The 12,617-nt window shown below is 39.5% G+C and overlaps 1 protein-coding gene across 2 annotated transcripts in view; it reads right to left on the bottom strand.

The window, feature by feature from the left end:
- LOC114881279 (probable serine/threonine-protein kinase dyrk2) overlaps positions 1-12,617 on the bottom strand; it is a 166,576-nt gene that overhangs the window by 116,409 nt on the left and 37,550 nt on the right. The window lies entirely within an intron of this gene.

The raw sequence follows: 12,617 nt of genomic DNA, 5'->3' as shown, positions 1-12,617 counted from the left end.
CAAATATTAATCTGTACACATAATTATTTCCTAATTAGCCAAGTCTGGACCGCAATTAACGCGAGGATCTGGTGGAACGCTCGTAGGTCCGGTCTCGTTTTAAATGGCGCAACTTGAAGCGCTCGTTTAAATTTAAAAAAAAAAAAAAAAAAAGAAATGAACGAAGCATTCTTGAAACTTTTTCCATCAAACTTGACGCACGAGCTTTTTTATCTGGTTTTAAATTGTTCGGGAAGGAGAAACGTTGCACGGTAGTCGAGTTTCTCGTCCAGCATTGAATCAGTAGCGCGGCACTCGATCGCATCTCGAGCGCTAATTAAAATTCTACATGGATCATGTGTTAGTCTACATTCTACATTCACGGTCTAGGCACAAGTATGCGGTTGTTTAGTGTCGTTTGGATGTCTCACTGGAAACAGGACGCATACGACAAACGAACAACGACTGTACCTGTTTCTCGTTCGGATGGACACGAAACGAGCCGATGATTTACATCATCCGTAGTAGCTTTCCCTTCGACGACACGATTTCCTATCGCTCGTTAAAACTGAAACAGTTGATCGTCGTTACGCGTGCAATCAGCTTTTCGAAATTCTTTCGTTTGCGCTGCATTCGTCGCCCATATAACACGTATTGTCACGGTAGAGGTCCGTGTATCTAAATTTTATTAACTCTACCTATACTTCACTAAACACCTAGTTCTATATTTGGTTTATACCATAAATAATTAAATTTACAACTTCTTGCAAATTGAGTTAATAATACAATAATTTGAATGATGAGCTTTGGGGGTGGTTTCACCCGTAACCCCACCAAAGATTCGATTTTATCCATTTATCTAATTTTTAGTTTAGAATTGATTGCGCTCTATTTACTTCAAGGAAATAGAATTAGAAATGGGATTGGCTAGATAAAACGAGTTACACGGTTCCCAAGATTTCTCTGACTTTATGGCAACGGCACGCGGCTGTCTACCGCTCGTCTATGTAGGTGCAAAACAGTGAAAGGTTTTTCAAGGCACGAAAGTAAGTGACACCCACACATCGACGGCAATGCTAATGTAAAAAGGCAAGGCCGTTCGTGCGTATAAAAGTTCACTGGATTATTGCGAAACCGATCGTCGTCTGTTGCAACGGCACAATAACGCCTATTGGGATCGAACAACGAATCAATCGGGAATTTATTTTAATTCCCGTGTACATCTCGTAAGAAAGATAAATACATTTCTGGTGTAGGCTTATCATTTAAGTATGTATACTCAGGTGAAATATGAGCTTTTTTTGAGAAAGAGTGAGTGTAAGGGGAGGGTAGCCACACCATCATTTGGCTTTGGTTTTGGAAAATTCTAGGGAGAACTAGAGACAGTCTAATCTAGAACTTCCTATTTTTGCATAAATAAGGTGGGTGATGGAGCACTTCTTCCTCGACACTTTCTGTTAATCAACCCTTAATTGGTAAGCTGATTTTTGAGAAATAACGAAATTTTTACAGAAACGTCTGTTTAATTTTCTTTCATAGCGTATTTTTAATTTATAAATTTCTTATTTAATAATTGGTTAAGATCTTTTAACAGTTAAGGGTTTGAAGAAATCTAATTCGCACCCAATCGTACAAGAATCGGTGCAAATTGCACTTGAATGATGTATTGCATATGATTCAGTTTCAGCTGCAGTGAAATTTCGATCAATCGTTTCCTCGAATAATCGTGTTCCCGCATGATTTCCAAAATACATACGTATTATAATTCAGTCTCGGGTCGTATGTTCTCGCGTCTATGATTTACTTCAATAAATCCTTCGAAAAGCGATAGCTATGTAAATTTTACAGTCTGATAAATTTCAACCTTTCTCAAAGTTTCTACTTCAAACTCTACCATAAATGTCTGAAACAAAGAAACTCGGCACGAAGTATGTACTTTCATATCGAACCACTTTGCACGGTGGTACACGTAGTGACAAAAGAAACGCTGAAGGAAAGGGTTAAAAGCGCGAGGAAAGTGCGCGTCGATGGTAAGAAATCTAGGAAGAAACAGAAATTTTTCTTTCCGTTGCATCGTGCCACGAACGAAAAGGCACGACTTTACGCGACTTAATTTCGACTTCCGCCACGCTCGAGACCGCTTGCAATTCTAATGCAGTCATTAACCAGCATCGTTTAAATGGAAAAGACATCCGTCTCGCTCGCGCGTCTAGCCGCGCTCCCTCTTCCTCCTTCGTCCTCCTCGAAAATCCGCGCTCTCTTACCGAGACTTGTTGTACCTGGGGAAACGCAAAGCGGCGTTTAATTAATCCGACGACTTGACCGAATTTTTTCCACGGCGCGATGCGGATCATCCTGGAAACCGCAGAACCGTATACCATTCAGTGCATGAAAGCGCGAAAAGCCAGAGGCAGCCGGCCTATAACGCGTCGAACGTTCCGCGTCCCGTGAAACAAATACCGTTTTAAAGGCAACGAAAAGAAATGGAAAAAAAAGAAAGAAATGGAGTTGAAGAAGAAGGAACGAGCGGTTTTTTCGAGAAACGGATGCATGAGTTATGCATACGAGCATCGAACGATCGCCTTATATGAGACTCGAGAAACTCTCACTCGGTATTGTTCGTTTCTTTCACGGATGTCGAGCGACCATCGCAATGCGATGACGCGCAAACGTAATCGTGTAACGTCCTTTGAACAATCGCTATTTTCGATCAAATCATTCCACGAGAAATCTAGATCTTAGAATGGTGATTCCAAAAATTGAAGTATACTAAACTCTCGCTATATTGTCGGTTAGGGGGGCAGTAGAAGTAAAAAATTGTTGGAATTAATAATACATTGCCATGAGAACAATTTGTCTTTCATGCAAATTTTTATTCTACCATAATAGCCTAGGAAAACGACACATTTTTATCTTTCGTTTCCCCTCCACCTGAAAATTTGGAAACTTGAAAAATTTTCCACCGCTAAAATCGACTACAGAGAAGAAAGAGTTGCTATGCAACGCTTGACTGTCGAAGCTCACACGATGCACACGGATATGATTTGCGGTTGCATTTATCTCTTAACCCTTTCTAGGGTTAACACATCGACCATCGCAGTGGAAATAAACATTTCTAATAAGACACTTTGCCATTCTAATCCTTTCATTATTTCATACAAAAATTTCTATTACCCTCTTGCTATTTTCAAACGCAAACACTTTGCGATAGACTACAGGCACCCATAGCGAGGAAAGGGTTAAGCAGGAACACCGTGTTCACACGTAAATTTAAATAGACTTGCAAAGTCAGGTGTCGAGTATAATTTCAGGATTAAAAGTTTTCACCGTGCCTGGTCGTTCCAGTGTATGTAATTAGCTGTTTGACGTGCTGTACTACCCACGTTGCGCGGATGAAACGTGTTCGACGACTCATCATCAGTGTGTCCCAGCTTCGCCAGGACCTTTCCCACACTGTTATTACACCATTGTTCTTTCCACGCTGATCGGCACGTTTTTCAGATGGACGAATTAATGAGAACTAGGATAATAACGTTCGACGCCTCTTTGGATTCGCAGTCGAACACTGTTTAGACGGTACAGTAGGCAATGAACACAATGGTAAATTCCGTGAACCATTATCTCCCCTTCGTCGATAGAATCGTGTATCTTTCATCTTCCATCGTTCCGAGGGACGAGGATAGCTGGAGATTCTTTGTTAACACGCATGTTCTCTGACTATTTTTGCATTTTATTCATCATGCGTTGATCAATCATCCTTGATGTTTCTACGTAAACATTACTATGTTAGAGAGATTCTAGGAAATAGAACGATTAATTGTCCTGTGCATTTAATAGAGGAAAGTGTTGTATTACATAATTTTATAAATTTTGTTTCAGAAGCCTACTCATTATAGTATATTCTATAGCTTCACACTTGAAGACACGAGTAGGGTGTCATTTAAAATTTTTTTTAAATTGATTTTTCGGTGTAATGATATTCATAGAGTAGTACTATTTTCCGCAATCCTTATAAATTAAAATTTTTGGAATTTTTGGAAAATTCGAAGAATATTTTTGTTTTTCTTTCGAAAGAAAATAAATACCAATCTTATCATTACTACTATTCGTTAATTGCAGAAATAAAATGCATATTAGAATTCCAGTTAAAAATCTTTAAATCAACTTTGCTCTAATTAATTTGCGACCTAATACCAAAATGCAAAAAGACATTTTTTATCGGAGAAAAATAAAAATAAATACCCAAACATATAGCATTTTTTGAGGTGATTAAAATGAAGTACCTTCTTAACAAGTATAGAAGGCACTGCACGATCAAACCATTTTTTAGTTTCTGAACCTACCCGACATTACCCTCGTTACTCGACAGGATTATCGATTGGAGTTGCTCGAGTTGGCCAGGTATCACACGTTCACGAAAGCTCCACGAGATATTACGTCCTCGAAACCTACGACGTAATGGTGCGTTCACCCCATAATTAACCAACTTTCATAGGGTTCGAATCGCGTGACCTCCACAAATGTTTGTTCCAACGAGAGACATCTCTGCCTATAGATTTCCCTTAAACGACAATCTTCTATATCGTTCTGTTACCATTTCCGTGTCTTAATGCTGCTCTACCATCGTTCGTTACAGCTTACCGCGCTACTTATCTTTATTGTTGCTAATTACCTCAGAATATCAGCGACCAATTATCGTTTGCTTGAAAGTTGTGTACCTTCCGAACGCTTAATACACGAATGATCCTTACGCAGTACGACCGGTCTGTTTGTATAATGCTGCAGCTTTTAACTGGTGGACGAAGATATTTAAATTAAGAATATAATTTACATTGCTGTTAGAAGTGGAATTGCCTCGTTTTTGTATACTTTCAGTGAAAAAATTTGTAGCGATAATGGCTAGTTGCCAGTCGAGGATAAAACGTTCGAAACCTTTCCCCTATTCTACTGCATGGCGCAATAGAGTAAGATTTTTCAAATTTTATCACCGAAGTACTTAATTAGTGCTTCAGCTTTTTATTAGGTAGAGTTAATCAATTTGGCAAGTGAGCAATTTCTAAATTTTAGAAATTAAATACCAGGAATATGCAAAAGTTTCTATTATCCTTGAATGAGAGTTGCAATATTTTGTAATTTAAAACTGACAATGTTATTGACGAATTTACCTTGGCAATATAAGTACGCCTCAATTAATATCATTAATTTTAGGAAAATTATGAATTTTTTTAATTTAGATGAGAGATATCGATCAGAAGACGTTCAATTCGCGCTCTGGATACATCCCTGGTCAACCCGGTTAACGTAATTGGTCTGAATCCCAAACCGTGACTAATTACACGCGGCGATACGCGCACGCTTCGGCGCCTCCGTTTGTCCGCTTCTCGTTTGCTTGCTCAAGACTCGTTGCGAAAGAAATTTGAAAGCTCTTCCTTCGCGTTCGAGGGACTGATTAATTTTGAAAGGCGACCAAGTTACGTGAACGCGGTTGAAGAAAATGCACGAAGGTGGTTCTCGCGCGTAACAACATTACACCACCCAATTTATTTCCTCTTACTTTCACGGATAAATCCGACTGCGTTCGTAGCAGTATTTGCCAAGAAATAATTTCTTATCAAATTAAAAATAATTTTTCTAAACGCCTTTTGCCTTAGCCTTTTGATCTTCCAGGCAAAATAAACTGTACTCGAATAATTATCCCAAATCGTTATAACTTTCCTTTCTAAATTCCTTTTTATTTACACCACTGACTCGTCACGATAAAAGATTTAAAAAAATAAAAATCTTGATCGACTAATTTTTGAGTGTATGGCAATCGGAAAGATTAACGCAATTACACGCCGGTGTCTGATGTTGAACCGAAAGCGTATACTTACACCGTCCAATTTGTCGTACATTCTTAATTAATGAATACCTATCCCCGTAGCCGATCTGTATTTTACACGTTGTAATTACACATTGGCCGTGTTCGTAATTTACTCGTCGTCGCCGGTTTTCTCTGTATCGATCGGGACCGGTCGTCAATGAGTGTCGCGTTTAAGGTTCGACACCCTCGAGGACACACGCGCGGTGCAATAACATAATTACGCTGTAATTACGTGAATCAACTGCGAATGTTTTTTCATTTCGCGTATTACTCGGCACACGCTCTCCCTAATGGATTCTCGCCGCGAAAGGTGCTTTGACCTCGGCCCACCGCCACCCTTTTTTCATCCCTTTCGCGCCACCCACAGCCGCAACTAGCTGCTAAGGTGGGGTAAACGTCCCCGACAAAAGAAGAAAATAATTGCTGCCAGCGAAATCGATACTGGACTATGCACGTGTACGTCACGTGCTACGGATTCGAGGGAAGGTATAGTACAACCATCAAGGTAGAGACTGATCGAAGATAAAGCTGGACTTTTGTAGACGAGCTGCGGACGAGAATGGTCGTTTCGAATATTGGATAGGGGATGGAAGAATCCCTTTGGTGGATTGAGATGGCTCGATTGATTGGAGCAATCGTACTAGATCGAGTTTCCAGAGCTAGCAATCTTTCGGATGTTGTTCTTCCACGTGAAGTAAAGTTGGATAGTTTTATCTTGAGATTTATCAAAAAATAACTTCCCGGATTATTACAAAAATAGAGTAACTTGTATACGATAAATTGAAAATCAGGACCGGATTAAGATTTCTAGGACCTGGGGCTATCGAATATTTCAGGGCCCGTTGGGTGATAAATTTGGTTCAAAAATTGAAAATTTAAGTTGAAAGAAAAAAAGCAACAGTAAGAAAAGCTTAATTCGATACTTTTTGATATAATTAAATAGAAGACTTAGAAGAGGGCTTCCTGAAAAGTGGAGACTAGGACTGTAGCTCCCCTTAAACATCTTATGCACTTCACACTTTTTCTTTATAGTATTATTTATGAAAATTTGCCATACTTGTAATCATTTTTTTTAAATTTTTTTTTAATTTTTGTATCATCTAGTAATCATTCAACTATGGTTAAGCAACAGTGTATGTAGATACACGATTGAAACAGTGAGTGAAATTATCTGTTTCAAAGGGATGAAGAAGGTTGCTCGTCTTTTAAAATCCCACCATAAACGGTCCATAATATTACGCTTCGTGATCGGTAACCATGTGGAGCATGGCGCATGAAACCGATCGTTAACCGAAAATTCGCGGTTGTAACCTACTCTAATTTTCAGGCTCGTTTTACGCGCTCGCTCGAGCCGACGTTATCACGTACGATCAAACGAGCAACAATTATTATGCGGGATCACATCACGAGTAATCTTCGCCGATACATCGATCTGCTAATCAATAACCTACAACGAGATTCGCTCTCTCTTTTACCGCCTGTAATCGAATTTCACCGATCGTTGCTTGAAAACTGGTCTCAAACTATGATTCTAGACGTTTGAACATCTTATAGACCGGAAGTAGTCTATTAATCTGTTCGTTATTACCATATTGCGTAGCCAAAAACCAATTCACAGGGCAAAGTGATTAATGACACTTTTGACTTTTTTAAACTCTACTGCCAAACCACTTGATTGATTAACTTTTTATATTTTATCAATTTTGTTATTTTTTATTATGTAGAATTAAGCAATTTGGCAAATGAGCAAGCGAATTAATAATTATTATGCTTAAATAACCCTAGATCACTAATCTCTTGGAAAATAGAAATATAATTTATTAATAAAACTGAAATTTAAAGAATTAATTCCTGTCTCATTTAATTATAAATTCTCAAAATTATTTTAGTTCTAATGGTAATTAACCCTAGATCACCAAGGCATTCCCTGTCTCCTATGTAAAAAAGCCTAGATCACTAATTTCTCGTCAAAATAACGATCCTAGCTATTTATGTCAAATATAGTAGAGTGATCTATGATTAAAGCGAAAATTATCGCCAATATGTGTGTTGAACGACACATCGTCCGTTGGATAGAAGGTAAGGTAAGAAGGCCAGCGAAGTGACTTGCGAAACGAGATTCACGAAGCTTCAGGATCCGCGTTACACCTTCTTCGACGCCGGCTACGTGCGTGTACACGTCCACCCACGTGATACGCGTAGAATTACGCGGGACAAGCGAAAGAGGACCAACGTTTCCTTCTTATTTCATCGACCACTCCAGCTGGTAAGTCGAACGACGCAAATGAGGAGGATAGATCTTGATCGTAAACGAGGAAGAAGCCTCAGCCAGCAGCTAGGCCTGGCTATCTTTCCTATAACGAGGCAAAATCCGTCGGCTATGTCTCCGATTACAGTGTGCTTTTCTACCTTCTGTTCCGATACCCGCGCTTGTTTACATCCCCGTTGACGCCAGGAACATTGTATTGATTTTATTGCACACTACTTGATAGTCGCGTCGTTGCTCGACAGCCTTGTTTTAACTCTTTCCAACCGATCCACCTGTTTAGCTAACTCTTCTTCAACCGTTAATGCCGTTTGCTTATTCGCGGAGATATGAAATGGGATAAGTGTACGAATAATTAGCCGTGTCAGCGGTATCGCGTTTCTGATCCCTGCGACGTATGTACGATGACAGGCAAGAAACGCTTACACGGATATTTTTTTATCTCCGGCTAGCGAGAGTGAAATGCAGACTTTCGAATCTGAATCCGAGATCTTTGATTTGGAAAAAATTTTCTATGCCTGTCTGACGATGCTGATATGACTTATATCCTGTATTTGAATTTTTCAAATAGCGATGTTCGAAGGTGTGAATAACGGGGGGAGGAGTTGAATTTGTAGAGATAACAAGCATCGATGTTTGAAAATTAGAAGCTTTGATTTGATAATAAAAAGAGAGAAATGTATTTGAAAATATATTAATCTAAAATCTTCGATTTTATAGCAAAGCGTCAGGTATCGGATATTCGGAAATGGAAATCTTTGATTCCATAATAGCAAACTCTCAAACGTGGCGCTATCAAAAGAAGTAATCCCTCGGTACAATTTCCACATCCACGCGACATTTCATTGAAAGCTCTCTCGCGTCTGAAGCACGGATTCCTCGTGTCAGTAACAAATCAATCCGTACTCTGGAAAGCATCCGACACGATTCCCACCCTTCCCGATGCGTTTCATTCAAACTTCTATTTCCCTGGCGAAGATCATCGATAAATCGTTATAAGAAACTGTTCCCGAGCCAGGGTATCGAATGCACGCAGGTTGATTCGCGATCTGGCGCGATACGTTCAAAAGGAGTCCCGGTATCGCGGACGCAGCATCTACCTTTCGCTCGATAATGATGCATCGCCGCGATATACCACGGAATACTTTTAAAACCGATGCACGTGAACACGCGAGCCGAGTCCAAATATGCCGGTCGGTAAACGCAAGAAGCCAATTATACGATTCTCGGGGCAAGTTGAAAAAGAAAGCATACCGAGTGGAACGAAGGGACGAGCAAAGTCAGGAAAGTAGAGCTTATTAAGGGGAAAAAGGTGAGAAAGGAAGGAGTGTACGAAGGAGAGAGTGTGTTGCATACGTACACCGAAGGGGAAGAAGAAAAGAGAGCGACGCGTGCCACGGGTAAAGAAAGCGTGAACTTTTATATAATTAAGGACTTTATAAATTACTATCATTAATTGCTGGCACATTGTTGGTACCGCATCGACGATCATTAGCCAAGAGTGCATGCGCGACGATCCTTTGTTACTGATTCGCGTGTTAATTATATTGCTGCCGATTTCAACGCGCGCATACGTGGGTTTGGATAGAACGAACGTGAGAGTCGTGGCTGCAGACTTCGTCACGTCGCGTTGGTGAAAACTGTCCGTCAGTTCGCGAGGGAATTAAGATAAGAAATGATGAAACAATTTGTCAAAAGTTGTAACAAATTCACGACTGCATTTACAGATAAATGGCTTGGACCTAAAAAAAAAAACAGAAGAGAATATTGAATATTACAAAGAGATAAATATTAAGGTGATCTAGCTTCGTGAAAGTTTTGAAAATTTTGTAAGATGTAATAACAGCGAATGCAGCAGAGAAAGGGTTTTATAGAAACATGTTATATTGTATCGGGAGAAACTGCATCACAGGTGTGTACGGATCAGAGAGGCGTGGGCCAAGCAGATGCATGCAAGAATTCGTGCCGTTTCTGCAGCTTTCTTGCAATGAAAAAAATTCGCGAAACGCATACGAATTGTACCAGTCACGTTCTTTACCGTGATATTTCGTCGCGAATACGATTTCTTTCAAGCGAATTTTGTATTTTGCTGCGCGACGCCTCGCTTTTAAAATGATACGTGCCTGGCGTGTAAACATACATTTTCAGCTCGATGGAATAAATAATTCGGAAATAACAATCAATGAAATTCAATGATGAATATTTCTCCAATAAAACCAATTAAATTATACATCCCTCCCTATAATTGCACGTTTACCTCTGAAATATTTTGGAATGCTTTGGAATAAATTATTTCAACGTTTGAAGAAGTGTAACATAAAATTTGAGGTGTTACAAGGAAGGTGAGAAGAACAGCAGGGTTAATCAGCTTCAAATCGTTGCTACATTGTATCCTGGTTCCTCAAAATAGACATGACGTCGCCTGGTAATTCGATGGAAAGGAGCAAGTTACAAAACTGACGATCCTTAGCAACCTCGTGTCCGCGAGAGAGCGAAACAAGAATGGATTAGCTATTGTCTGCCTAAGCCAGTCGTCCTACGCTCGTCGAGCAACAGCTCGAGCGACACCAGCAACGTCGGTAGCTTCCATTCAATGGCCGAGAAACGTTTAACCGGGGTCGAAGGTTTCATCGACCTCGGCAGCGCAAATTACTCGGTTAAATCGTCCCAGCTTGTTCACTCTCCGCATGGATTTTCATCGATCAATTTTAATCTATGTAGGTACATTCAAAAGATCAGAATGTCTTTGCATCATTGCTTGCCTGTTTCAAGTTGTTACCTTAAAAAAAAATAAGGGCAACTCCAAAAATTATTATTATTAAAGACAATATTCTATTTGGCTTTTTAAAATCTTTTCATTATTCTTTTTTCGTCGTTTTACATTTCTTCCCAATATCAATCCCAACTCCAACTACCACTTTGGAGACTCGATCGTTGTTCCACGCATAATTACTATGGTTCCTTTTTTTCCCCGGAGAAGTGGCACGAGGACAACGATGAATGAAAGCGAAACCGTGTAGGCAGGAGAAGGACCACTTGGTAGCCGAGATGTAGGCCGAAATAAAGCTCTCTATTAATGTTCCGAATCTTTTCGGCCAACCGTCGAAGCAACGTATTCAGATTGCGCACAAAACACTTCTATTGCCTCGCTGTATACCGTTTCTAATGGGCTTTTACGATTTGCTGAAACACTTTTGTCCGTTGATTTCTCTTGAACCGCCGCCGGACAATTAAGCATTGTGCAACAATACGTACGAGTGGTTAGGAATGTGATCGTGAAACGAATAGTTTCTTGGACAGATGGATTGCGATGCTTGAAACAAAGCTTTGATCGAATTTGTAAGTATGTAAAGTGAAAACTGCTTTTGATGAAGAGATCCATGGAGGATGGGGAGGATAATGGAAAACCTATGGAACTAGTGCATTCTAAATTTTTGCAATATTACAAATTTACATATATCAGCTAATTTCCTGTCATATAATTCTATATTAGAAACACCTGTAATGGCTTTTGTCAATGGTCTCATGGTTAATTTATCAAAATGCTTGAAACAAAGCATTGGTCTAATTTGTAAGTAACTTGAAGACTGCTTTTGAGGAGAGAAGAGTAGAAGATCTATATGGGATGGGTGTATTTTAAATTTTTGTAATATTATAAATTGCACATATCAACTAATTCCCTGCCATATAATTCCCTGTTAGGAACGCCTGGAATTGCCTTTGCCAATGGTTCCATGGTCCATTTATCTAAAGTATTCAGCACCGAAAGGGTTAGTCACCTGTACCAAGTGCAGGTACCCATATCACAAGTGATCTTATTCTATGATTTGTCGCAACGATTCATTATACTATTCATGAATCGCGATCGGTATCTGTGCTTGACCCTACGACCTCGAGGTAGCGGTTCGTTTAGTCGAACCTTTAAAAGGTAATGGCTGTTGGCCATCCATTAAATCGTAATTCATAACGCGACGAAACAAGAAAACGACAACTCAGCCTCTTTCTTCCACCGTTTGCGATTATATCTTTTATGATGTCATAACACGAACACTAGAGCCCGACGATCAGAAGTTACGTTCACCGTTAAACCAACCGGCTAAGAGTTTCTTGTCAATGGCTGTACCGAGAGGAAAGCATTTGGTTTCTTGTTCGATCACCGACATTAACCTGCAGCGGATACGATCACCAATCAGATTGCTGTCTACCCTAGGAACCTCCTTGCGTCATTGGTAGCAATAATTCAGAGGTCATTCGAATTTATGGGTTACTAAGTGATACTTGAACTGATCGCCGTAAAAAATTAAACAATAGGGACCATTGTATACTATCTGGACATTGAATTAGAAACGTAAGAAAACGTTTCATTTTTCTAAGCACAACGCTATCTTATAAATCGCAAATTTATAATGAATAACCAAATTATTACTAACAATTAATAGATTGCTACCTACTTTTGTACAATTTTAACTTCACTGGTTATAAATAATTTTTAAATAAATTAATGTGAAA

The sequence above is a fragment of the Osmia bicornis genome, chromosome 4 (genome assembly GCF_907164935.1).
Source record: "Osmia bicornis bicornis chromosome 4, iOsmBic2.1, whole genome shotgun sequence".
In the NCBI taxonomy this organism is placed as follows: domain Eukaryota; kingdom Metazoa; phylum Arthropoda; class Insecta; order Hymenoptera; family Megachilidae; genus Osmia; species Osmia bicornis.
This window is presented reverse-complemented; position numbering and strand designations above follow the sequence as displayed.